General features: G+C 45.6%; 1 protein-coding gene across 1 annotated transcript in view; it reads left to right on the top strand.

Moving 5' to 3' along the window:
* The first annotated feature begins 19,208 nt into the window (after nucleotides 1-19,208).
* LOC143817161 (uncharacterized) overlaps nucleotides 19,209-26,954 on the top strand; it is a 30,966-nt gene continuing 23,220 nt past the window's right edge. The window contains exon 1 of the mRNA XM_077298324.1: nucleotides 19,209-19,247. The gene's annotated coding sequence lies outside the window, so the exon portion shown is untranslated. The remainder of the gene's footprint in view (nucleotides 19,248-26,954) is intronic.

The following is a 26,954-nucleotide window of genomic DNA, read 5'->3' as shown; positions in this document are numbered from 1 at the left end:
CCCTTAATCTCCAGGAGGCGATGCGGGCCATTAAGCAGAGTGACCCCGGCAGCATGCAGGATGAGGATAAACTCCTGAAGGAGCGGTTCATTGAGGGGCTCCTGTGCAGTCACCAGCGGGGCCAATTGCACTTCCTGGCCATGCAAAATCCAGACTTGACTTTTGCGCAATTCAAAGATAAAGCTATCCAGGCATTGCAGGAGCGACAACCCAGCCGTGCAGTACCTCCCCGGCGCCCCGCTCTCACATACCACAAGGGGGTGGCGTCGGATGCCCCAGTCGCCGCCGAGACCGATGCCCAGAGCCTAGAGGACGACTCCCCTGCAGGACTTCGCCTCCAGATGCAGGAGCTAACCAAGAGCGTTGCTGCCCTGGCCCGGACGGTGCAGTCCCTACAGGAGGCCCCCAAGGAGAAGATCCAGTTGGCCTCCAGACCAGAGGATGTCCCCTGGATGCGACAGAGGAGGACTCCGCCGACCAGAGGCCGGAACGACGATCGCTTCCACCAGGACGGAAGACCCATCTGCCGCCGCTGTCACCAGGTGGGCCACCTTGCAAGGTACTGTCCTTTAAACGAGCAACCCCTGGGGCAAAGGGCCAACCCCCAGGAGTAGGATGGTCAGGCCCACAGCATTGGAGAACCAAGTACATTGGAGGACGACCAGTTCTCCCTGTAGTGGTTGATGGAATCCCCTTGAACGCTTTGCTGGACACCGGTTCTCAGGTGACGACTGTACCTTACGTGCTTTATAGACGGTATTGGGAGGACACCGATATTACTCGTGGCCCTGACGATTATTTCACCATAATAGCCAGTAATGGTCAGCCGTTGCCACAAGTGGGGTATAAGGAGGTCACCATCAAGGTGGGGCGGGTGGAATTGAAAGCCCAAGGGATTGTGATTGTTGATATTGACCGTCGAGAATGTAATCCCATGATGACTCTTGGTACTAATGTTATAGAAAATTGTCTTGCAGAAGTTATTGTTTTATTGCAACAGGTGGCAGAAACCGCTGGCCACAGTGAGCAACGTGCCTTGCAGAAGGAAATCAGAGCTCTGATGCAGAGACAGCAGGTAGAGCTGACTGGGGGTGAGATTGGTCGTGTCACTGTGAGTGATTCAAACCCCATCGCGGTACCCCCCAGGAGTGAAATGTTAATATGGTGTCGGGCAGCCATAGGCCTCAGGGGAAAGGACTACCAGGCCTTGGTAGAACCCGTATATTCAGACAATAGGCCTACTATTCTGACAGCCCGGGGGGTGGTCGACGTTCGCCAGGGGAGAGTGCCCGTACGTGTCCTCAATTGTGGGGAGGAAGAGGTTCACCTCACCAAGTATGCCACGCTTGCCAAATTGTTCACCGTTAATAATAGTGTGATACAGACACCTGAACCCTTGGTCCCGTCAAACGTGGCGGAGGACAACGGTTCTGCAGAGCACTCGAAAGACTGGTGTCGGGAATTGCATGTGGGCACTGACTCTACCCCATCCCATCAAAAGCAGGGGGCCTACAGGGTGGTACACGAGTACGAGCAGGTATTCAGCAAACACCCCTTAGATTTTGGGCAGGTGAAAGGGATCCAACACCATATCCCCACGGGAGATCACCGACCCATAAAAGAGAGATATCGCCCTGTACCCCCAGCTCATTACCAGTGTGCCAAGGACATGTTGCGGGAAATGAAGGAGGCTGGGGTGGTGAGAGACAGCTGTAGCCCCTGGGCAGCTCCGTTAGTCCTTGTTAAAAAGAAAGATGGTACAATGAGAATGTGTGTTGATTACAGGCAGTTGAATCGCATTACACATAAGGACGCATACCCACTGCCCAGGATAGAGGAGTCTCTGGCTGCCTTAAAATCTGCTAACTACTTCTCTACCTTAGATCTCACCAGTGGGTACTGGCAGGTTCCTGTAGCGGAGGCGGACAAAGAGAAGACGGCCTTCACGACACCAATGGGTCTCTGCGAATTCAATTACATGCCCTTCGGATTGTGCAATGCTCCCGGGACGTTCCAAAGGATGATGGAGTGCTGCCTGGGACACATGAACTTCGAAACCGTGCTGCTGTGTTTGGATGATGTCATTGTCTTCTCTAAGACCTACGAAGACCATCTGAAGCATCTGGCCGAGGTGTTTGAAGCCCTGTCCAACTTTGGCTTAAAGGTGAAACCGCCCAAGTGTCATCTGCTGAAACCTAAAGTGCAGTACCTGGGCCATGTGGTGAGCGCTGAAGGAGTGGCCCCAGACCCCGACAAGGTCACGGTGATCAAGGACTGGCCAAAGCCCAGTGACCTTCACGAAGTCCGGCAGTTCCTCGGGCTGGTAGGCTATTACCGGAGGTTCATTAAGGACTTTACCAAGAAGGCCGCACCCTTGCAAAACCTGTTGGTGGGCCACCCAAAGAGGACCAAGGGGAGGAGCACCCCCTTTGATTGGAACGAGGAGCTGGAGGGATCCTTCACTTGTTTGAAGTCGGCACTGACGGGAGAAGAGGTACTGGCTTACCCCGAATACGACCAACCGTTTGTGCTGTACACAGATGCCAGCAATGTGGGATTAGGAGCCGTGCTGTCCCAGGTCCAGAAAGGCAAAGAAAGGGTGATCGCTTACGCCAGCAGGAAACTCCGTCCCACGGAAAGAAACCCTGATAACTACAGTTCCTTTAAGCTGGAATTCCTTGCCATCGTCTGGGCAGTGACAGAGAGGTTCAAACACTACCTGGCCTCCACGAAATTCACTACCTGGCCTCCGCGAAATTCACCGTCTTCACGGATAACAATCCGCTAACGCATCTGGATACTGCCAAACTCGGGGCCTTGGAACAGCGGTGGATGGCCCGGCTGTCCAACTACGATTACACCATTAAGTACCGGGCAGGACACAAGAATGCCAATGCCGATGCCTTGTCCCGAATGCCCAATTTGCCAGAAGCGGGAGAAGACCCAGAGGCACTTGAAGAGGTGGAGCTGCCTGCATTCCATCGCCCCAAAGCCACTCAGAACTCTCATCATGTGAAGAACAGGCACAGGAACCAACCGGATGCCACGCTGAATCCCCTGCCCCATCATGGATGGGCGGAAACTCAGGATGGTGACCCCGCGGTCCGTCGGGTGAAAGAGCTCTTGACGCAGGCAGGGTTGCATCCCGGTCTCTGACAGCCCTGTTGACAGCGCTCTGGGCTGAGGACTCTAAAACCTTCAGTAAAGAGGTAAAGAGACTGCAACCTGGTGTCCTCGTTATTTACTACGACCTACACTGCACCGCAACATCACCACCATCCACATCTGTTACTGTACGCCCCTCAGCAGGGTCACGGACCGGGTCTAGCCACCGTGACAACCCCAGAGCAGAGACTTAGAGGCCCGGTACCGGGTACCCCTCGGCCCTGCGGCAGTGGGGGCGCTACACTTCTGCATGCTCTCATCATCTCCAGTCTTGATTACTACGATATCCTCCTCTGTGGTCTCCCTGATAACTTTCCCACACCTCTCCAGTCCATCCTTAATTCTGCAGCACAACTAATCCATCTCTCGCCTCACTATTCATCTGCTTCTCCCCTCTGCAAATACCTTCAATAGCTCCCAATTCCCCAACCTATCCAAAGTATTAACATTGACTTACAAAGCCGTCCATAATCTGTCTCATCCATATATCTCCGAACTAATCACCCATTACCTTCCAGCACATAATCTCCAGTCCTCTCAAGACCTTCTTCTCTCCTCCACACTTATATGTTCCTCATCCAATCATCTTTAAGACTTCTCCTAAGTATCCACCATCCTCTGGAATTCTGTACCCCAACACGTCCGAGTATCCACCAGTTTCTGAATTTTCAGATGGATCTTGAAAACCCATCTCTTCAAGCAAGTTTACAGCCTGCAATGACCCCCTGCCACCTCACCATTACCAGAGCTGCTGCAACCCCCACAACCCACTGTTTCCTTCCCCATTATCCAGTAGACTGTGATCTCACAAGTGCAGGGTTCTCTCCCCTGTGTACCGGTCTGTTGTTGTTAGTTTGTTCCCTCTAGGTTATATTTTGTATGTAACCTTTTCTCATGTTTGCACCATGGAATCAATGGCGCTCTAAAAATAAATAATAATAACGTTGCCACCAGTTCATGTGAGCCACTAAATACACCACATGGAATTTGCTATTGAGTGCTGCCCACTTCCTTTGCTTTTTTATATACCACACAAAATTAAGACTTTGGAGTGGCCTAGTCAAAGTCCTGACCTTAATACGATTGAGATGCTGTGGCATGACCTTAAGAAGGTGGTTCATCCTCGGAAACCCTACAATGTGGCGGAATTACAACTATTCAGCAAATATGAGAGGGCCAAAAATCCTCCAGCGCGTTGTAGAAGACTCAATGCCAGTTATCGCAAATGCTTGATTGCAGTTGTTGCTGCTAAGACAGGCCTAACCAGTTATTAAGTTTAGGAGGCAATCGCTTTTTCACACAGGGCTCTGTAGGTTTGGATTTCTTTTTCCCTTAATAATAAAGAACTAAATTTAAAAACTGCATTTTGTGTTTACTTGTGTTATCTTTGTCTAATATTTAAATTTGTTTGGTGATCTGAAACATTTAAGTGTGACAAACATGCAAAAGAATAAGAGATCAAAAGGGGACAAACATTTTTTCACACAGCTATATGTAAATATATTGAAATGTAAAAGGAAAATGTATTTAAAGTGATTGTCCCCTTATAGAAAAACTTGTTCCCCGGCTGCAGTTTGTTATAAAATTACAAACCACTCTTTGCTCACCCCTTGGGTTTAGTGCCAAGTCCCTGGGGCTGGTCCAAATGTTCGGTAGTGAATACGACGTTGATGTCACGTCAACAGCAATCAGTGAACTCAGCATTATTACCTGTGTACACGAAATACTCAGAGTTACTGAGCCTATATCTAACAGCTGGGGATGAAGATTTTCTTAAAGGGGACGACCCCTTTAATTCATACTTTGTACTATAAAAAGATGTGAAAAAACACAAACATATTTTTTTAAAATTCTACCTCCTTTTTTATTTTTTTTTATAAAACTGTGTATCAGAAAAACTTAAGAACTAACAAAACCGCATGTATGAAAAAATAACTAAATTGTGCCAGGGCATGAACAGCAGAAGAGGTGAAAATTAGTGATGAGCGCAAGTGATCGTAACTCAAATTTGCCTAGGATGCTCGGTTTGCACCAAGTGTCACGAGTGAAATGTTAGAGTCCCCACGGCTGCATGTTTCGCAGCTGTTAAGCAGTCACAAAACAGGCGGGGATTGCCTGTGTTTGTCCTTACTGGTTCTGGACTGATTTATGGATTTGAGATGCAATACCAGATGCAGCCTATGGGCTGGTGTAGCACTGTTTCTGGAAAAATTAGCCATATTATTGTACCCTTGTAAAGCCCCTTTAATGATGATAAACTCAATGTGAACACATGTTCTGCTGTCACAGACAAAGATTTGGTTTTTATTTTCTACTACTAAATATGTTCTAATTAAAACGTAAGCTGTCCAGACGAATTACATTTCCCAGAAGACTTGTAGTGTTGGCAAAATGTGGAATGGAATGAATAGATTTATGCAGTGCCAGCCTATGGGGGTGGAGTGGTGCTTGCACCATCTGCCAGACATGATCAGCTCTCCTTGTCTTATTTTTTCTACATAGAAGGGGCACCACCTGGGCTTTTTGCCAAAATGAAGGATGGCTTATGTGCTCTGTTCTGGTAGACAGGAGTTCTATGTGTGCCAATGAACTATCCATAATTCCAAGAACAGAAGTTCCATCTATCCCGGCCTTCTCTGACATATTGGGATACCATAATTTACAATACACCTTATGGTATGAACTTAAAGGGGTTTTCATCCTTACTCTATTGGTGACTTTTCCTGGGAATGGCCATGACACTACGCAGTGAATAGACCAGTGCTATTCTGGCTCCGTTCCCCCACCTCGGATCTGATATTTTGGCCTTTGATACTTTGACCTATGTAGATGGCATACCTACCAAATATTTAATTCAGCACAAGATCACGAGGCTAAAACAAGGGTTAACCCAACACCTGCAAAAAGTGGTTTCTTAATCAGGCATTTGGTCCAAATTTAATAAGACTGGTGATTTTAAAGCTGGTCTTCAGTATGAATATTACCAGTTGAACTGGCCCCTCAAGAGGAACCTCCATGGAGCCCATTATCTGACACAGCAGAAAGGGGCAAATACAACAGGGCTCTGGCGTGCAACATCTACCACAATAAGTATCACGTCTGGATTTAGGCAACCCATTTCTGTGTGTGTTTTAACAAGCTATTATTCATTCTTAGTGACACAGACCTATGAAATAGCTAAACTAGAACCTTTTCACGTTGTTCTCAAAATGTAAATATCTAATTCCTTGGGCATTTTTAAACCCAACCCAAGCGGCCCATGAATGCCCACAAAACCTTTCATAAATGCCTAACCTGGGGAAAATTAGCACAAGCTTTGCTTCTTCACGGTCGATTTTGCAGTCAGGGGCCCGTTTCCCCAAAACAACTGGAGTCAATTATAGTCCAAATCTAGACCTGCACAAGGCATGCACTTCTGATAAATTTGCAGCATGATGTAGGTGCAGAGAGCCTGATTCCAGTGATGTATCACTTACTAGACTGCTTGGTGCAGTTTTGATAGAATGGCTGTTTTCTCTGTTGCAGATCTAGCAGAGCTATGAATGCTGAGCTGTGTATAACCCTGCCCACACCCCTGATTGTTAGCTTTCTGTGTACACTGTACTTTGTCAACAAGATGCCAATCAGTGGATGGGGCTGGGTTACACAAATTAGCTAGACTGTCTGGGATGTGACACCTGGTCCTCTAATTATCTCCTGCTGATAACACTTATTGCTTTCCCTTTAATTTACTATTGTGCATTTAATCTGCAAAGGGTGATCTCAGTTAAGTATATCTGGCTCTACTTGGGTTTCCATATGACTTTACTTTGTGTTTGCTGTTTTCTACTCATAACTTCTATGATATTAGTACTGCACAATGAATTTTCCAGGTAGTCAGCCTATCATGTTTTTGCAAATATTGACAATTTTATAGAGAACGATCTGGTGAATCTCATTGTGTAATTCTATACTTCTGTGATGACAATAAAAGTGAGCAAGCATACGGACGTATAAATCGGACCATGATCGGAACGCAGTGCATGGACTGGTCGGTGGTTCCACTGAGCGTGACCGCTGCATAAAAATACATGAAACTGTCACACTAGGGTTGGAAGAGCTGTCGGCCAGTCTGCTCAATGTGTTCCGATCTCTTTCCAATTCACAAGACCGTCTGACTGTGCCATTAGACCTTACTTAAGGGTCTAATCTATGCTAACAACAGAGAGGATCCACCATCTGTCTTTTGGCTAAAATTAATGATAAAAGTATCCAATATTTCAATTCAAGTAAATGGGACTGAGCTACAATATAAGACAGGGGAAGTGAATGGACGAGGGGGGGAGGTTGAAGTTGGTTGTGCTGGAAACTATCCTCGTCTCCTCTTCGATTTTAGACACTGCAAATATCCAGGATTAGCAATGTACCTACTTCTAATTTTGGATGACCTCTTAAATTATTATTTTTGATGATAATAATATATACAGCTCTGGCAAAAATTAAGAGACCACTGCAAAATGTTCAGTTTGTCTGATTTTTCTCTTTATAGGTATATTTTTGAGTAAAATGTATATTGCTCATTTACTCTCTAAACTTCCGACAACATGTCTCCGAATTTCCAAGCAATTTTATTTTGTATTTTTTTTTCGGAAAAGGCGAAATGGTCAAAAAAAATAAAACAACAGCAGTGCTTTCAGACCTCAAATAATGCAAAGAAAACAAGTTCATAATCATTTAGAAACAACAATACTAATGTTTTAACTATGGAAGAGTTCAGAAATCAATATTTTGTGGAATAACCATGATTTTTAATCACAGCTTTCATGCGTCTTGGCATGCTTTGCACCAGTCTTTCACACTGCTCCTGGCGCAGAAATGTAACCAGTTCTTCTTAGTTTGATGGCTTGTGACTATCCATCATCCTCTTGATTACATTCCAGAGGTTTTCAATGGGGTTCAGGTCTGGAGATTGGGCTGCCTGTTGAGGAGAGCCATAAGATCAAATACTTAATTAACCTCAACACATCAGGTAATTGAGAGGAGCAACCCATAACATGTATTGTTTAACTTTACATAAGTTTTCCTCAGACAAAGAGAGACACTGAAGATGGCTGCCATCTCCTGTATCAGATCCATGTGCTCTGGTATCCAAGATGAACAATGAAGACACTGAAGATGGCCGCCATTTCCTGTGTCAGCAGACCGTGTGCTCTGGTATCCAAGATGACGCCCACCCTGATGACCTCATGGATCCACCCACAGCGACGCCCACCCTGATGACCTCACGGACCAACCCACCCTGATGACCTCATGGATCCGCCCATGGACTTGCTCATGCCCAACCCACTAACCAATGAAATACATCCGATCACTCCCATTTTAGAGCTAACCGAGCCCCCTTACAGGAGATATATAAACTTGTGTTTGACGAATAAACTTCCCTTCTTGGAGCTGAGCCACACATTGATCAAGGAGAGTTACAGCTGACTGTGTCTGGTGTATTTCTTTAGTGCACATGATCAATATCCATTAGGCCAGGAGTAGGCAACTAGAGAATTGAACATTATTATTAATTGTTCAACCCTAATATTTGGCCGCCCAACCTGGGGCCAGCAGAAGAGAGCCCTGAACCCTGAAAACCGGCGAGTGGAACGGCTGGACGCATTGAGTACCCTGAACCTGGAGACTGATCAACTCCTTAACAGAACACGGTAAGTCTGCTGATTTTTATAATCTGTAGTCTTTACCTGTGTCCTTCGGGGTATCCTGTGCAGATTGCCTGACCGTGTCCGGTTTCCTTGGTATATGTAAGACGGCAGAAGGGTCTCTCTGCTGCTGGTCATTTAATTGCAAGAACCGTCACATATTTTAGTTGCCTGCTGCCTGTTACGTGTTGTGAAGAGGGGAGATGACTAGTAGTTAAAAAGAAGCAAGGTTTTTTTTTTGTTTTGTTTTTTTTTTTCACTTACAGAGGGATAGGCAAGTGATAAAACAGGAAAAACAGGTTTTTACAGAAGGAGATGACTGGTAGTTAGGAAAAGCATTGTGTTTGGAACAGGACAGATTTCTAGGAAAGAATAAGCAAGTGTTTACAGAAGGAAAAGCATGTGGTAGGACGGGAAAAACAAGTTTGTTTTTAGAGAAGGAAAGCAAGCAAGTAGAAAAAAAATAAATAAATAATAATAATAATAATTTTTGTCTGTGGTATATGGTTGTCGCCTGTGATAAGATTTTCAGTTCTGTACAAGAGAGACTAGGACCTGGAGTGATTGACTCGGCCTAGGGGGGCCCGGTAAATCTTGGAGCGAATTGGCTCAGTTCGGGCATAATAAATTGTGAGCGGCTCATCAAAGCTTGGAGTGATTGACTCAGTTTGAGCCAATTAAATTTATAGTTTTTCTTTTTTTTTTTTTTTGCCCCGTGACATCGAGTGAGTGACTCTGCACGGGGACCGGTAAGTTAGGGAGCAATTTGACAAAGTAGGGAATAATTGGTTTGTAAAGTACGGAGCACGGAAGTCAGACAGGGACCACGTGACAAGAAGCAATAGGAACTGAGTACTGCAGACTCAGTTCCCTTTAGAATCTCAGGTTTGAGTCATCTCCCCCGTCTTATTGTTTGTTTGGTGTTTGTTATCTTGATAGATAGATATATATACTGTATATCTATAGAAAGATGGAGAAATTAATGCAGTTCTGCCGTATAGGCACTAAGCCAAATTCAGATGGCAAGTTAGACTCATGCACATTAGTAGCAACTCGTGAAGGGAAGAGTCATATTAAGCAATGTAAAAAGCTTATGAAGTTGTGTGGAATGCCAGAAGGGGGAAGGTTGCAGCCCCTGAACTGGAAGCTTGTCTTGAAAGAAAGAAAAGGTATCCTAGAAGATAATGGATTGTTGTCTACTGCTACGGCATGGGAAAGAGTCTCTGAAAGTCTGTATAAAGAAAATTGGGTAGAGGAGGAAAGGAAAAAAAGAGGTAGAGTTTTGACTTATGTGTATTACAAAAATATATCCTGTGAGCGGCCACCACCGTATAATGGTGGCCCAGAGCCATGTGCTAAATGTAATGGTGGCCATTTTGTTGATGGCGAATGTGTTAAATGTAATAGCAGCCAAAATGGTGGCCCAGAGCCATGTGCTAAATGTAATGGTGGCCATTTTGTTGATGGCGAATGTGTTAAATGTAATAGCAGCCAAAATGGTGGCCCAGAGCCATGTGCTAAATGTAATGGTGGCAATTTTGTTGATGGCGAATGTGTTAAATGTAATAGCAGCCAAAATGGTGGCCTAGAGCCAGGTGCTAAATATAATTCTAATGGCGGCCATTTTGTTGGTGGTAAATATAATTCTAATGGCGGCCATTTTGTTGGTGGTAAATATAATTCTAATGGCGGCCATTTTGTTGGTGGTAAATATAATTCTGACGGCGGCCATTTTGTTGGTGGTAAATATAATTCTGACGGCGGCCATTTTGTTGGTGGTAAATATAATTCTGACGGCGGCCATTTTGTTGGTGGTAAATATAATTCTGACGGCGGCCATTTTGTTGGTGGTAAATATAATTCTGACGGCGGCCATTTTGTTGGTGGTAAAAATAATTCTGACGGCAGCCATGTTGTGGATGGCGAATGTGCTGCTCCTGGTGGTGAACATCTCAGATTAAGGCTACACGCCACATCACCAAATCCTTGTTACCCAGTAATGACCACTAACGGCCAATACTATATTCCTTCGGGAAGTGAACAGGCTTTACCCATGTTTCCTATCTCAGTTGTTTCCAATGGGGCACCAACCCTTTCCTCTATCACTCCTGTTGTGAATCCAGCAGTCCTCCCACCTGGATCGTCCCCAGCACCTACCCTTTCTACTGTCACTTCCACTGCCAATTTAGCCGCACACCCACATGAGATGCTCCAAGCAGCGGCCTCTCCTCCCAATGCTTCCACAACAGCACTCTCACGCAGCCTACATAACCCTATGCCCAGTACCTCACAGGCTGTCTCGCAGCCAAGCGCACACCTGTATGGGACGGTGGCAACTGTAACAAGGGGGGCGCAATGTGGGGGGATACCAATAGCACAGGAAGCACAAAGGGGAGGGAATGTTGGCAACCTATTTTTGAAAAAGAACTTCCTGAGGGACCCTTGTTAGTGGTGGGAAAGGGTGACATAACAACAATGGAGACAGACGCTATTGTTAATGCTGCCAATTCTGGGTTAGAGCACAATGGAGGTGTAGCTAGAGCTATAGTGGAAGCAGGAGGGGCGACTATTCAAGCTGACAGTCATATCATTGTTGAGTCACGTGGTCAGATAGCTGTTGGGGACATAGCGGTGACTAAAGCTGGCAATCTTCCATGTAGAATGATCATACATACTGTGACCCCTACTTATGACCCTATTCATCCAGACGTTAGTGCTCAACAACTTCGTGCAGCAATAACTCGCATTTTAGAGTATGCAAATATTAGTGAGCACATTGAGACCTTGACAATTCCCGCCATTGGTGTTGGCATTTTCGGTTTCCCTGTTTATGCGTGTACAAGGGAAATTGTTGAAATTATAATAAACAAGTGTAGCCCCCCAAGCATTTGCTGCCTCTCTGAAATCAGGTTAATTAGTAATGAGGACAGGACTGTTAAAGCTTTTAAGACTGCCTGCATCACCTGGACCCCACACCATGATACTGGAGCTGCCCAAATAGGGCCCCTCATTCCAGGACTGTTACCTCCTCCTGCTCCTCATAAACAAGGGATTACATCTGTACTCGCGGTGCCATCTCTACTCCCGCCTCAGGTGCCACCACCAACAGTAAAAAAACACCATTGGAGGAAAACCTCCACTAAACTAAAAAAAAACACCAGAACACAGGCATGCTTACCTGTTCAAGGCCTCCAACAATTGCACTACCCAGGGTGCACCAGGCCCAAGTAAAGATAGCAAACAACACAGGTGCAAATAATACCGATGCAGCCAACCTACAATCAGGAATTGGCTGCTTGGAGCACCCATGCAAAAAAATAGTCTGTATGTGGCATGTTCACACAGGACTGCAAAGTATATGGTGAAAAGCCTATTAATGACGCCATAAATATAGCGGGCTAACCATGATGCATCCTGTGTGAACAGAGGCCACAGTGTACAGAGCCATCTAGGGCCCAGGCGCACCCTGGAAAAATGTACAGTGCACCAAAAACATAACAATGTATGCAAGGTATTGGTTGATATTATGGCCACAATATTGAAGCTGCCAACCCACGTCAAGGGTCCTTGTATCTTGGCAGTCCTAATCTAAAAAAACACCATTGGAGGAAAACCTCCACTAAACTCAAAAAAAACACCAGAACACAGGCATGCTTACCTGTTCAAGGCCTCCAACAATTGCACTACCCAGGGTGCACCAGGCCCAAGTAAAGATAGCAAACAACACAGGTGCAAATAATACCGATGCAGCCAACCTACAATCAGGAATTGGCTGCTTGGAGCACCCATGCAAAAAAATAGTCTGTATGTGGCATGTTCACACAGGACTGCAAAGTATATGGTGAAAAGCCTATTAATGACGCCATAAATATAGCGGGCTAACCATGATGCATCCTGTGTGAACAGAGGCCACAGTGTACAGAGCCATCTAGGGCCCAGGCGCACCCTGGAAAAATGTACAGTGCACCAAAAACATAACAATGTATGCAAGGTATTGGTTGATATTATGGCCACAATATTGAAGCTGCCAACCCACGTCAAGGGTCCTTGTATCTTGGCAGTCCTAATCTAAAAAAACACCATTGGAGGAAAACCTCCACTAAACTCAAAAAAAACACCAGAACACAGGCATGCTTACCTGTTCAAGGCCTCCAACAATTGCACTACCCAGGGTGCACCAGGCCCAAGTAAAGATAGCAAACAACACAGGTGCAAATAATACCGATGCAGCCAACCTACCAACAGTGCCGATGCTCATGTCTGAAGAGCCCACCATCTGTGTCAAGTTTACACCCCAGCAAGCTGCTACTCTGTTGAACCAAGTTCTAGATCCAGAAAAACAGCCGATGCCTTTCTACAGGAGCATGACGAGACATGGGACTCTGGTGTTGAGTTCTGCCAAGAACCTAAGACAAGGGCCTCGGATAAGTTGGCTGACCTATCAATTATTATTGTTGCCAAAGGTTTCCAGATGCCTCAAAGCTGATGCAGCCATTGTACGATGACCTCAAGACGTCAGCGTTTCCACTATGAACAAAATCAGTGGAAGCTTTCTACGCTCTTAAACAGGCCATACAGTCTGCACCAGCTCTTGGAATCACAAATCCTGATATCATCTGAGGACATCCAGTTCTCTTAATGGCTCCACATGACATAATTGCTATTCTTGGAACCTAAACATCTGTTGGTGCAGCGTCATATGAGACTCCAATGTTCGCTCTTGGTTCTGGATAATGTCACTCTTGTCCGCTGCAGCATCTTCAAACTGTCCACGCTGCTTCCTCTTTCCAGGGGGGATGTGGATGATGATACTGATGCTCTCGGAGAAGATGCCTCTACACACTCAGAGGATCATGACTGTCTCAAACAAATGCAGGAAGAAGCAGCCTCCAAGAAAAACGTGTCTGAAGACCCACTCCCACATGCTGACCTGACGTTCTTCACTGATGGTTCCAGATTTGCAGATGAAACAGGAAGGTTCCATACGGGATATGCCGTGGTTACACATGACCTGATCATCTCAGCTGGATCGCTACCACCGCACATGTCTGCACAAGAAGCGGAACTTAAAGCTTTGACGTTGGCTTGTCAGGAAGCGACGGAGAAGGTGGTCAACATCTACACGGATTCAAGATACGCTTTTGGAGTGGCTCATAACTTCGGCAGTATCTGGGCAGCCAGAGGATACCTAATGTCCAGTGGAACCATGCAAGAACTTGTGGTCGCTCTGAATCTACCTTTGGAGGTTGCAGTGATCAAGATCGAAGCTCACGGGAGACTGGATTCTCCAGAAGCAAGGGGGAACTTCTTTGCTGACAAAACAGCAAAGACCTATGCTGTGGATCCATTTGGGAAAGAGAAAGCAGCGGTGTACGTGACACAAGACACTGAAGAAGGGACTAAAGCCTCTCTTATGAGGATTATCAATCTACATCAAGGCAAGACATCAGATGATGAAAAGAAGTCATGGCAAGAAGGAGGAGCTAAAAAGGATGAAGATGGAGTCTGGAGGATGAACAAAAAAGGTCTGTTTACCCCATAATCTGTACCCCTCAGTGACAGAATGGGCACACGGTATCACCCACAGAGGCAAGAATCGGATGAATGACCTGATTGGAAGATTTATATGGCACCTGGGATCTCTACTGTCACCCAAAATTATTTCAAGTCCTGCCTTGTGTGTGCAGCATGCAATCCAGCACCACCTCAGAAAGTTACTCAGAAACATTTGGCTAAACCACTTTATCCCATTCAGAAAATTCAGATTGACCACATTCGAATGCCAAAAGTAGGGAAGTGCGAGTATGTAATGGTAGTGACTGACATGTTTTCAGGATGGCCCGAAGCCTATCCAGTAACCAACATGACTGCCAGAGTGACTGTTAAGAGACTGATGACTGAAGTAGTCTGCAGATATGGGGTCCCAGAGGTAATTGAGAGTGACCAAGTACCCGCATTCATTGCAGCACTGTCTAAGGAACTATGAACATTGGTTATTTGGGTTTACATACTCCATATCACCCACACAGCAATGGGAAAATAGAAACACTGAATGGCACCTTCAAAAATAAAATACTGAAAGCCAGTTAGGAGGTCAGACTTGGACAGACATTTTGCCCTTTGCCTTATACTCAGTCAGAAACACTCCAAGGGGTTCTACTAAACTCACACCATTCGAGATTCTTTTTGGGGGGCCTCCAAGATTGGGTCAATATTTTCCACAACAGCTAGCCTTAGGAAGTGATACTCTTGTAAATTATGTAATTGTTGTTACTAAAGAACTGTCAGTAACACATGTACAAGTTTTATCATCCATTCCAGGTCCAGATTCCAGTGACGGTACCCATACTTTCTAACCTGGTGACTACATGCTGGTAAAGACGTTCATCAGAAAGACATCCCTGGAGTCGAGATTTGAGGGTCCCTACCAAGTGCTCCTGACTACTCCTACTTCAGTCAGGGTTGCTGAGCGCCTCCTGGATCCATCTCTCACATTATAAATTTGTTAGACAGTTAGGGACAGAGTAGGATCTGACCTGCTTGTCAAAGTCCAGCTACAAAGGGAGGTTTTCCACAAGGGAAAACTTGTCTCAAACTGGTGAAAACTCCAATTCCCCCTCCCGGGCAAGACGGTCAGATCTAGGATGTGTACATCAGGGTTAGTCACATGTGTATTTTACTGTAAGTAACCATGGAGATGGGAGATTGGAGAGTAATAGATCCAACAGGTAGGGAAGTCCCGAGGACATGGGTAACGCGCACCAATATACCTCCGCAGTATACCCATAATTGGTCACACATTATCTGGTGTCAGTAGCATCCATATTGTCATGAAGCTTCTGATGTCATAATAACACTTAACATTGGTGGGTTAGGGAACCACGGTGGGATCAAGATAAAAGAAAAGGTTAATAAAGTATTTAGGGGGGACTGTTGAGGAGAGCCATAAGATCAAATACTTAATTAACCTCAACACATCAGGTAATTGAGAGGAGCAACCCATAACATGTATTGTTTAACCTTACATAAGTTTTCCTCAGACAAAGAGAGACACTGAAGATGGCTGCCATCTCCTGTATCAGATCCATGTGCTCTGGTATCCAAGATGAACAATGAAGACACTGAAGATGGCCGCCATTTCCTGTGTCAGCAGACCGTGTGCTCTGGTATCCAAGATGATGCCCACCCTGATGACCTCATGGATCCACCCACAGCGACGCCCACCCTGATGACCTCACGGACCAACCCACCCTGATGACCTCATGGATCCGCCCATGGACTTGCTCATGCCCAACCCACTAACCAATGAAATACATCCGATCACTCCCATTTTAGAGCTAACCGAGCCCCCTTACAGGAGATATATAAACTTGTGTTTGACTAATAAACTTCCCTTCTTGGAGCTGAGCCACACATTGATCAAGGAGAGTTACAGCTGACTGTGTCTGGTGTATTTCTTTAGTGCACATGATCAATATCCATTAGGCCAGGAGTAGGCAACTAGAGAATTGAACATTATTATTAATTGTTCAACCCTAATATGCCCATGACAGGGTTTTGATGTGGCGGTCTCCTAATTTTTGCCAGCGCTGTATGTAGAGTAAATCCATACCCACAGTATAATATTTATAGTAATGGCTGAATTAATCAAAGGGACATGTAGCCCCAGGCAGAACAATGTATTATTCCAATTGCTCAGTTCATTTAAGGATAATTCATTATGAGAAGCCATGAGCTGTCAAATGTAACTACAGTCATATCTGTACGTACGACTGATCCAAGCCTTCAGAAACACATACAAATACATACGCATCATTGCCGGCAACTTTACTCCATGACCTAGATTAAATAAAGAATATGATTCTGTCATGGGAGAACAATTCCTCATTATATAGAAGCTCTTGCTGCCGGTGCCAGTGACATATCAGGACAGTTTCTTGGGATTATTACCCTGTTGCATGACCTAGTTTCCGCCAAGCTTTATCTATTGGATAGATATCCTCACATTTGTATCTAGAATACTTTGGTAAACAGAGAAATCATGGTCGACCCATTGACTGCAGAGTGCCCAGGTCATGTGCCTGGGAAATGAGCCAAAATCATCATCCCTCCACTAATGTGTTTGACAATTGGTATGTGGTACTTTTGCTGATATGCTGTGCTTAGTCTTCGCCAAACGTTAACACAGGGCATTATGGCCACTTTGGACGTGACTGTCCAAAGGAAATTGTTCCAGAAGTCTCGCGGTTTGCTCATATGCAACTTCTCAAATTTTAGCCAAGAAGAGGCATTCTCCTGGCAACCCTTCCAAACACTCCATACTGGTTCAGTCTTTTTCTAATAGTACTGTCATGAATTTGAACATTTCACATGCTAACAGAGGCCTTTGGAGTCTGAGTTGTAGCTCTTGGGGTTTTCTTGCAATATTTGGGGCATTGAATGGTTAATTTTATGTCGAGTATGCTGAGAAATCAATTTCTGCAAAGATTGTCAACTGTCTTGCATAATCTTTCTCACTGTAAAATGATGGACTCCAAATAGTTTGGATTTGGCCTCATAACCCTTCCTAAATTGATGGGCAGCAACAATTGATTCTGTAAAATCAGTGCTGATATCTTTCCTCTATGGAATTATATTAACATGCCTGAATACTCCAGACCAGCAAACTATCAAAACATCATCTTCTGTCACACTTGCTGATGAACAATTAATCATAGGCATTTGTTTAGCACTATTAATTCTTGGTAACATTATAGATAAAACAATCGAGAGATAAAACAATCGAGATAAATGTCTAACATAAATAATATAAACAAAAATGTTAAAAGAGCTAATATGGCATATATAATATAATCCCTGGGGACCGGTGCTCTTTTAGATGAAATGTCTGAGGATCTGTCATAGTGATTCAGGGAATAAGTAAATTGCTTAAAAATTTTACTTCTTTTAGTGCATCCCACGTTCTGAGGAAATAGATCTTGAAGGTTGTGTGGAGTTGGTTGTCCCGTGACTGCAGAAATAAATTCTTTGATTTGTAATGTAGGAGAAATTTTTCATTAATGTGATCTGCAACTGCAGCAACTCTAATTTTCTGTCATGAACTTCAACATTTAACATGATGAGACCTTTAGAGTTTGAACTGTAGCTCTTTGTTTTTTTGTAATTTCTCTGGACATTGAAGTCTGACCTTAAGGCCCCGTCTCACACAGCGACGCTGCAGCGATACAGACAACGATGCTGATCGCTGCGTCGCTGTTTTGTCGCTGTGTGGTCGCTGGGGAGCTGTCACACAGACAGCTCTCTCCAGCGACCAACGATCAGGGGAACGACTTCGGCATCGTTGAAACTGTCTTCAACGATGCCGAAGTCCCCCTGCAGCACCCGGGTAACCAGGGTAAACATCGGGTTACTAAGCGCAGGGCCGCGCTTAGTAACCCGATGTTTACCCTGGTTACCAAAAAAAACAAACACTATATACTCACCATCTGTTGCCCGTCAGGTCCCTTGCCGTCCGCTTCCCGCTCTGACTGTGTGCTGCCGTACAGTGAGAGCAGAGCGCAGCGGTGACGTCACTGCTGTGCTGTGCTCTCACTTTACGGCAGCAGTCAGAGCAGGAAGCAGACGCCAAGGGACCTGACGGGCAACAGATGGTGAGTATGTAGTGTTTGGCTTTTTTGGTAACCAGGGTAAACATCGGGTTACTAAGCGCGGCCCTGCGCTTAGTAACCCGATGTTTACCCTGGTTACCAGTGAAGACATCGCTGGATCGGTGTCACACACACCGATTCAGCGATGTCAGCGGGACCTCAATGACCAAAAAAAGGTCCAGGCCATTCCGACACGACCAGCGATCTCGCAGCAGGGGCCTGATCGCTGGTACGTGTCACACATAGCGAGATCGCTACTGAGGTCGCTGTTGCGTCACAAAACTTGTGACTCAGCAGCGATCTCGCTAGCGATCTCGCTATGTGTGACGGGGCCTTTAGGGTGAATTAGCTGGAAAGTCCTCTCTTGGGAACATTGTCAACTGTCTTGAATGATTCCACTTGCGAGTAATGCTTCTCACTGTAGAATAATTGACTTCTCCCAAATTGTCTGGAAATAGCCTTATAAAACCTTCCCAAGTTGATGGGAACTTGAAGTATCAAGTTATGTAATCTCTGGGCATGTTAATAGCTATTCCACTGAATGAACACCATCATGGATGATTGATTTTATGATGACAAAAGGCTATTATTAAAGATGGATCTCCACTCCTTTTTTTAACTTTACATCTGGTTCTAATCTGGCAAAAACTAAGAAATAGCATATATCTTTCCTCCGCCTTGCTGATCATTTTCCCTCATTTCCGGCAGGGTCAGCATGTGACTGCTTCAGCTAATCAGTGGGGGTCAGAAGGTAAGTATATGCTATTTCTAAATTTTAACCACAATGACACTTTGTGTAAAGTTTAAGAAATGGACAGAAAAAAATTGAAGATAAATTTAAGGATTGAGGTGGAACCAACCGACCATATCTAGAGTGGTGTCCTCAGGTGGTAGACATAGGGGGATAAATGATGTGGCTGTAAGATTTCAACATGTCTTATCCTTTATTCCTTAAAGGATTTTAGCTACAACCAGAATTCTCTCTCCAATTCCTACATTTAAGAAGCTTTCTATAGGATTGGTAAAACATTCTATGATTTGTTGCCTGCCTGGCTTGTCCATATGGTCACACACTGTAGATGTTCTCCTGCTAGAGAATTATGGCAGCTGGTCATCTCGCCTAAGAACAAAAGGATCTGGTATGTTTAAATGTCTTTTATCAGGGCTAGATTTAATATCAGATGCAGTAGGCCTGTGGATATAGACAGAGGAGATGAATGGACAGCAATGTTTTTACACTTCTGATGATGACAATAATGAAGTTCTTTGGATAGTCAAGCATCCCATTAACATGTTCATGATTTTGTAATAGTGTCCATTTATCTAGTAAGAGATCATCATCTTGCTTTATTTAACTTGGGTAGCTACAACTCAATACTGGTTACATATGCTTCTAATGAAAGGTTAGGATGGGTAAATGTGTTGTCCATAATCAACATATATCACCAATCTACCTGGGATCATTGATCACAAACACAGGGGTCTTGAAGTCCCCAGCGAGAAGAAAAGTAGTAGTGAGAATTTACAACAACTCCTCAATTCACTGTTTATAGAGTTTGTGGTCACACATGGACACTTCCGCCCAATTCACACAGGGGTCTTTGGTCACCCTGTTCTTAAACTTTGTGGGGGGTCTCAACAGCTGGACCCCTCAGTTATCGTATGTTCATCATTTATTCTGCGGAGTAGTGATTGTTGTTTATGGGATAAGTCTTTGAAAGTGGTCAGCAAAATAAAGGGGGTCAGGAGAGAAGAGGCAAGAGTAGAAACCAGGATTGGGCAAGTTGGATGTTTGTTGGGGTCAGAGCTATCTGATCTGTTCGGTTTGTGTCGTGCACTAGACTAGAGTATTACTTTTGACTTAATCTACAATGTGCATAATGCTGATGTAAAATAATCACTGACATATTAATAACTTGCTTTTTTTAAGAAATAATTAATAACGCACTTTGTTTACATTCGACAGTCTGTCGGCAAATGTGCTGCCACCAGCAAAAACACACACCATGAATTGCAGTGAAATCAAACAGTGAATGGAATAATTCATTTCCATAGTTACCAGCTATTGCCAACACTAAACAATAAGCGTTAATTGTAAATTGTTGGTCCCGCTGAATACAAGTATTGTGAGGGGTGAGAGAACACATTCAAAATAGATCAGTAAGGACTCATCCTGGGTAGTGCAGGGGGTGACAATCCAAGGCATGTTAACTATTTAGGGTACGTTCTCACTGAGCGTTTTTTCAGCGTTTTTTTTTCTGCAGCCAAACCTGACCTCTTGACAGGAAAGAAGCTGCAAAAAAGCATGTTTTTGCTGCATTTTTTCTGTGGTTTTGGTATGCTAGATTTGTCTCATGTGGATGCTGATAAAGATTAGTGTTTGAAAAAAAGTCCTATTCTATAGAATCGGGTTTTGACACAAAAAACACAGCAAAACCTGATACTTGCATTTTTAGTCTATTTTTTTCAGCGTTTTTTGACCACCCGTTCATTTTAATGGGTGAAAAATGCAAAAAAAAAGATGAAGAAGTGATGAAAGAAGTGACATGCTCCATTGTGCAAAAAAACCCATGCAAATCGCAAAATCCTGATGACAAAAAAGCCAAAAGTGTGCAGGAGATTTCTGATATCTCATAGACTTAGCTGGTACTGTAAAGCAGGGCTGAAAATTTGCATTAAAAAACGCATTAAAAAAAACTTTGCAAAAATGCCTAGTGTGAACATAGCCTGAAGGGGTATTCCAGTAATAACAAGCGAGGGCATATTGCTAATTCCTTGAAGAAGCACATGCGAAACACGCGCCGGGGCTGCACTGGACATATCATCACACAGGCACTAGTATGGGTAAGCTGGCCTTACTTTGCTCACCTTTACTTCTATCCTGCTGTTGATATTCCTTATGTTCTATGTGCATTTTTCCATTAGTTACTGAGTACTACACCCTGCTAACTTTGGCACTGGTCTTTGCCAATTTCACATCCATAATTTGGGTGTATGTACATGGAGCGCCCCCAAGGGCTAGGGGTACTCGGTACCGGGTCCTTCGGTGGCTGACCCGGTCCGTGGCCCTAGGGACGTCCGTAATAAATGGGGGGAAAGGTCTTTAAAGGGGAAATGTTCGTGACATCACCTGTGGTATTCGGTCAGGGTGACCGACGCTGCTGTAAGGGGTCCACTGGGGTGATTTTATGGCAGCTAGATGGTATACCTTCCCACAGGTGAAGTGTAACCCCAGGGCTTCCCAGTGGATGGTGAAAGGCGCAGTGAAGAACGAGGACACAAGGTTGCAGTCTCTTTACCTTTTTACTGAAGGACTGAAGGCTTCAGCATCCACAGTCCAGAGCACCAGATCACAGGGCAGGCAGACTTAGAAATATAGCAGCTGACCGACAGCACAACAGATAGGTAGATGCACGTCCTAATTCCACTGGACCCCCATGGAAGATACACATACCACATAAGAAAGGAAGGACAGCATCCAGTCCAGGTGAAAGTGTTCAAAAACGAATTCCTTTATTTGCCACGGTGCGACGTTTCGACCCGGATGGGTCTTTATCAAGCATGATAAAGACCCATCCGGGTCGAAACGTCGCACCGTGGCAAATAAAGGAATTCGTTTTTGAACACTTTCACCTGGACTGGATGCTGTCCTTCCTTTCTTATGTCACAGGGCAGGCAGAGTCCGCCCGGTCTGAAGGCAAATCCAGAGTCCACTTATCCAGGTGGAAAATCAGTAGCCTTCCTCTAGCGCCTGGGTGTTGTAGTACCTTACTGCTGAGCCTCTCATAAGGTCCTCACAACTGCTGTAGATGTTCTAGATGTTATAACTCTTTCTCTGTCCCCCTGATGGTAAGGATAGGACAAACCCGTATGACTGATGGCCTGAGGGTTTTTACAGGGACTCTAGCACACCCCGGCCTCCACTAGTTGCCACCGTGCCTCCTGGGTGTAGGGCAGATCAATAACTTGGAATTAGCTGTCCTGGTTGTCTCTGGAGCAAGGCATAGAGACTTTTGCTCCCTCAGTGTTCTGGCTACCGGATCCTGCGCCTCAGAAGGATGCAGCCTTTGCAGGGCAGAACTCCTTCTGGTTTCCTCTCCTTTTGCTATGACTTCATTTCTCACCCTCTACAATACAATTTGCTGTTCGTGTCTCTTCCTTAGGATGCTGCCACACGTCGGGCAGGCGCAGCTTCGTGGTCTTCTGTCTAGGCCTTTAGGCCTGTCAGGGACCCACTCTGTCAGCAGCTATCAGATGTTCCTCCTTCCCCTCTGCCTGACAGGAACTGCCTAACTTCCTATCCAGGCCACCAGTTTTACCTAATTGTGAAGAGTGCCCTAATAAATAGGAGCATAGCTCCCCCTGGTGGACTGGAGTGTGAAGTGTGTTGCATGGTTTGTGATACCTGGTAAAGAGATCTCCTTTATTGCATTTAAACATAACATCACTCCCCTAGAAGAGAACGATATTACTGCAACAACCAGGACCCTGGGGCCCTGCACCCCCCCCCCCCCCCCCCCCCGTTAAATTCAGTACTCCCGGACTGAGAAAAGAAAACAACAATACATTAGAAAAAAGACATGCAATTTTTTTTAAGATGCTATAAAACAAGTTAATTTAACTGTGCTTCCCTTTATGGGAGGTGAGAACACTTGAACGTTGCAAACAAAAACATATTTACATTATGCGCGCAACTTTAACTCAAGTAGGAAACAGTTATTAACTAGCTATGAAACACAATTACCCATACAGGTATACTATCTATTTAGTGCAAGTACCCTCTAAGGGTGTACTAATGTAGAACCTCAAAATGAAAATTAACATTTTCTTTATTGCTGTTATTCTCCTTCAAGTGCAAAACTATTATTCTCTTTTAAGTGCAAAATGATCAACCAACCCCCACGTGCTTACTGCATTTTCTTCAATTTATTCGGAGTACATCATATTAGACTATCTAACTTTAACTCTATAATTTTGGCTACATACTATCGACTATGTAAACTTAATTCTTTCTATCATATTAACCCTTTCAAATACAACAGTTTAACATCCCTTTAAGGGTGAACTCAAGTCTTTTCTGAGGTAGTGCAAAGTATCAATCACATCAACAATATTCAAGTCAGTTTTAGCAACATGAGTGACGTGATACGAGGGACCCGTGACAAACCCCCAACGTTGGGCTTGGGTGAGCTACAAGACGTGTATCCTGACCCGGAATTCTGCCGCACCAATGGGTTTTTCTTCAGGTCTGTGAAGCAAAGTAATTTTTACAACTAGATTAGTAGCAGTTTCTGTTAGAGGCAGTCTCTGTAAAAGCCTCCTTTGTAAAACCAGTAGGAAGCACCCTTAAGAAGGTGCAAACTATTTACAAAGGACAGTTTCTGATCATGCGCAGTTCATGATTCACAGTTCTTTGAGCAATGATAAACTTTGTGCAAAACTGGTGCAAACTCCTGGGATCCTCCTGGAACTGAGGACCCCTTTAAGAAATAACCCTGGACCGGTTTAGTATTTGAAAGTAGTAAAGAGAAAGTTTGTGAACTATTTACATTCAGTTTTCAATGCTTAGTTGGACGACTTCCAGGGCTTTACTTGGCACATAATCCTTCCGGACCTAGGAAGGGTAGGGTCCAGGGTTACACCCGGTGCCAGATAAACCCCATTGGTCTGTCTCTCATGAACCGTGAGATCATGGGCCGCAATGGAAGTTTGGGTAGCTTGGTTGTGGGCCGTCGCTACAACAGGGGCTGCAGCTGCTGGCTCAGTGGTAGGTGCGCTTTCCTGGGCCCTAGGTGACGCTATAAGGGCTGCGCATCTCTGAACATCCCGAGCCCACCAACCATTTCCCTTCCGGTACCGGATGTAGGTCACGGCATCCCCTGGGTACAAGTCTGGGTCTTATTATTCCTCTCTGAGGCAGGGCTCCACTTCATCTCGGGTGACGTGGACACGCACTGGCAATCCAATCTCCTGGATGAAACCCTTCCCCTTCTGGAGATGGAAAAATACCACAACACCCCATTTAGGTGGAAGGTCGTCCAGCAAGTCACCCCGGGCTTCTTGTTCTGCTTCCTCCTCCCACTGTGATATTAAATGTTGTTGGTTTTCTCCCCAGGGGAGGACTTTAAGGTCGTGCCCCTGCAGTCCGGGGCCTGGAAGTGGGGCCGTCGGAGTTCCAGCGGTCGTAGCGGGGGAAGGAGCAGTCGCGGGGGGCAGGCAGATCCCCGGGAGGCGGTTGTGTCTGGTACCTGCACATGAGGTGACTCCACCGACGCCGTTCCACTCCTCCGAGGAAGGCAGCATGAACGGCGACTCCTCCATGGACAGCTCTGAGAGGTCCATACTCTCCAGCGGTGGCATGCCTGGATACTCCTCCGCTGACAGGGGTTTGCGCTGGGCCGAATCATTTCTACTCAGGTACCTGGGGGTCGCCATGTCCGCTTCTTCTTTGCCCTTTTCCTGCTCTCTTCCTTGGGGGCGGTTTCTGTTTCTTTGTCTCCGCCTGCCATTGAGGATCAGGAGGCAGATCTCGGCTGCTGACGGACACGTCCTCAAGGTACAGAGAAATTTGGACTGGGCGGCCATTATTCTTCGCGCTCTTAGTCAGTTCATGCCCATGACGACACGCCCCTCTTGTTCTTACGCTCCTCGTGGCGCTGTAATGTCAGCAGTTTTGGCGGGAATTTTGGCGGCAAATGGCAATACACAGTCTTTCAGCACAAACAGTTCAAGCACAGTTCTGGCACAGTCTCTAGGCGCACATGACCTGATTTTCAGGCTTAAGTAGATCCTGTTCGTGACGCCAAAATTGGACCGCCCCCAAGGGCTATGGGTACTCGGTACCGGGTAGAGAGTTAGATGAGAGGTGGGAGGAAAGTTCAGCATGGGCGTGCTGTTAAAGGAGTTTGGAGGTGAACAGAAGGCAGCGATATGTGGCAATAGCTGGACAACTGGTCACCTCTCTGCTGTCCAGAATCCTGGAGTGACTGTCAGCCATATCCTCCTTCTTCACCTCTCGCTTCCTAAAACTCAATGTAGACAAAACCAAACTCATCATCTTTCCCCTATCTCACGCATCTGGAGCACCCCCAAGGGCTAGGGGTACTCGGGTCCTTCGGTTCTCAAGGTGGATGTCACGGTGGCTGACCCGGTCCGTGGCCCTAGGGACGTCCATAATAAAAGGGGGGAAAGGTTTTTAAAGGGGAAATGTTCGTGACGCCACCTGTTGTATTCGGTCAGAGTGACCGACGCTGCTGTAAGGGGTCCGCTGGGGTGACGTTATGGCAGCTAGATGGTATACCTTCCCACAGGTGAAGTGTAACCCCAGGGCTTCCCAGTGTGGAGGTGCTGGATGGTGAAAGGTGCAGTGAAGAAGGAGGACAGAAGGTTGCAGTCTCTTTACCTTTTTACTGAAGGCTTCAGCATCCACAGTCCAGAGCACCAGATCACAGGGCAGGCAGAGTCCGCCCGGTCTGAAGGCAAATCCAGAGTCCCCTTATCCAGGTGGAAATCAGTAGCCTTCCTCTAGCGCCTGGGTGTTGTAGTACCTTACTGCTGAGCCTCTCATAAGGTCCTCACAACTGCTGTAGATGTTCTAGATGTTATAACTCTTTCTCTGTCCCCCTGATGGTAAGGATAGGACAAACCCGTATGACTGATGGCCTGAGGCTTTTTACAGGGACTCTAGCACGCCCCGGCCCCCACTAGTTGCCACCGTGCCTCCTGGGTGTAGGGCGGATCAGTAACTTGGAATTAGCTGTCCTGGCGGTCTCTGGAGCAAGGCATAGAGACTTTTGCTCCCTCGGTATTCAAGCTAGCGGTCCTGCGCCTCAGAAGGAGGCAGCCTTAGCAGGGCAGAACTCCTTCTGGTTTCCTCTCCTTTTGCTATGACTTCGTTTCTCACCCTCTACAATACAATTTGCTGTTCGTGTCTCTTCCTTAGGATGCTGCCGCACGTGGGGCAGGCGCAGCTCCGTGGCCTTCTGTCTAGGCCTCTGACAGGATCCCACCCGTCAGGGACCCACTCTGTCAGCAGCTATCAGATGTTCCTCCTTCCCCTCTGTCTGTCTGACAGGAACTGCCTAACTTCCTATCCAGGCCACCAGTTTTACCTAATTGAGAAGAGTGCCCTAATAAATAGGAGCATAGCTCCCCCTGGTGGACTGGAGTGTGAAGTGTGTTGCATGGTTTGTGATACCTGGTAAAGAGATCTCCTTTATTGCATTTAAACATAACATCACTCCCCCCTAGAGGAGACGATATTACTGCAACGACCAGGACCCTGGGGCACTGCACACATATTACAATTGTAGGGTACCACAGCCGCACTTTGTATGCACTGAGCACTTGAATTATTCATACAATCATGACATCATGGTGGTGATCTACTGGCCCAGAGTCTCTCTACCCTGATTCACATTTGATGAAGTGATGTCCTTCACACCTGAATCTTTTTTGC

This window comes from Ranitomeya variabilis, chromosome 3, assembly GCF_051348905.1.
Source record: "Ranitomeya variabilis isolate aRanVar5 chromosome 3, aRanVar5.hap1, whole genome shotgun sequence".
Lineage (NCBI taxonomy): Eukaryota > Metazoa > Chordata > Amphibia > Anura > Dendrobatidae > Ranitomeya > Ranitomeya variabilis.
This window is presented reverse-complemented; position numbering and strand designations above follow the sequence as displayed.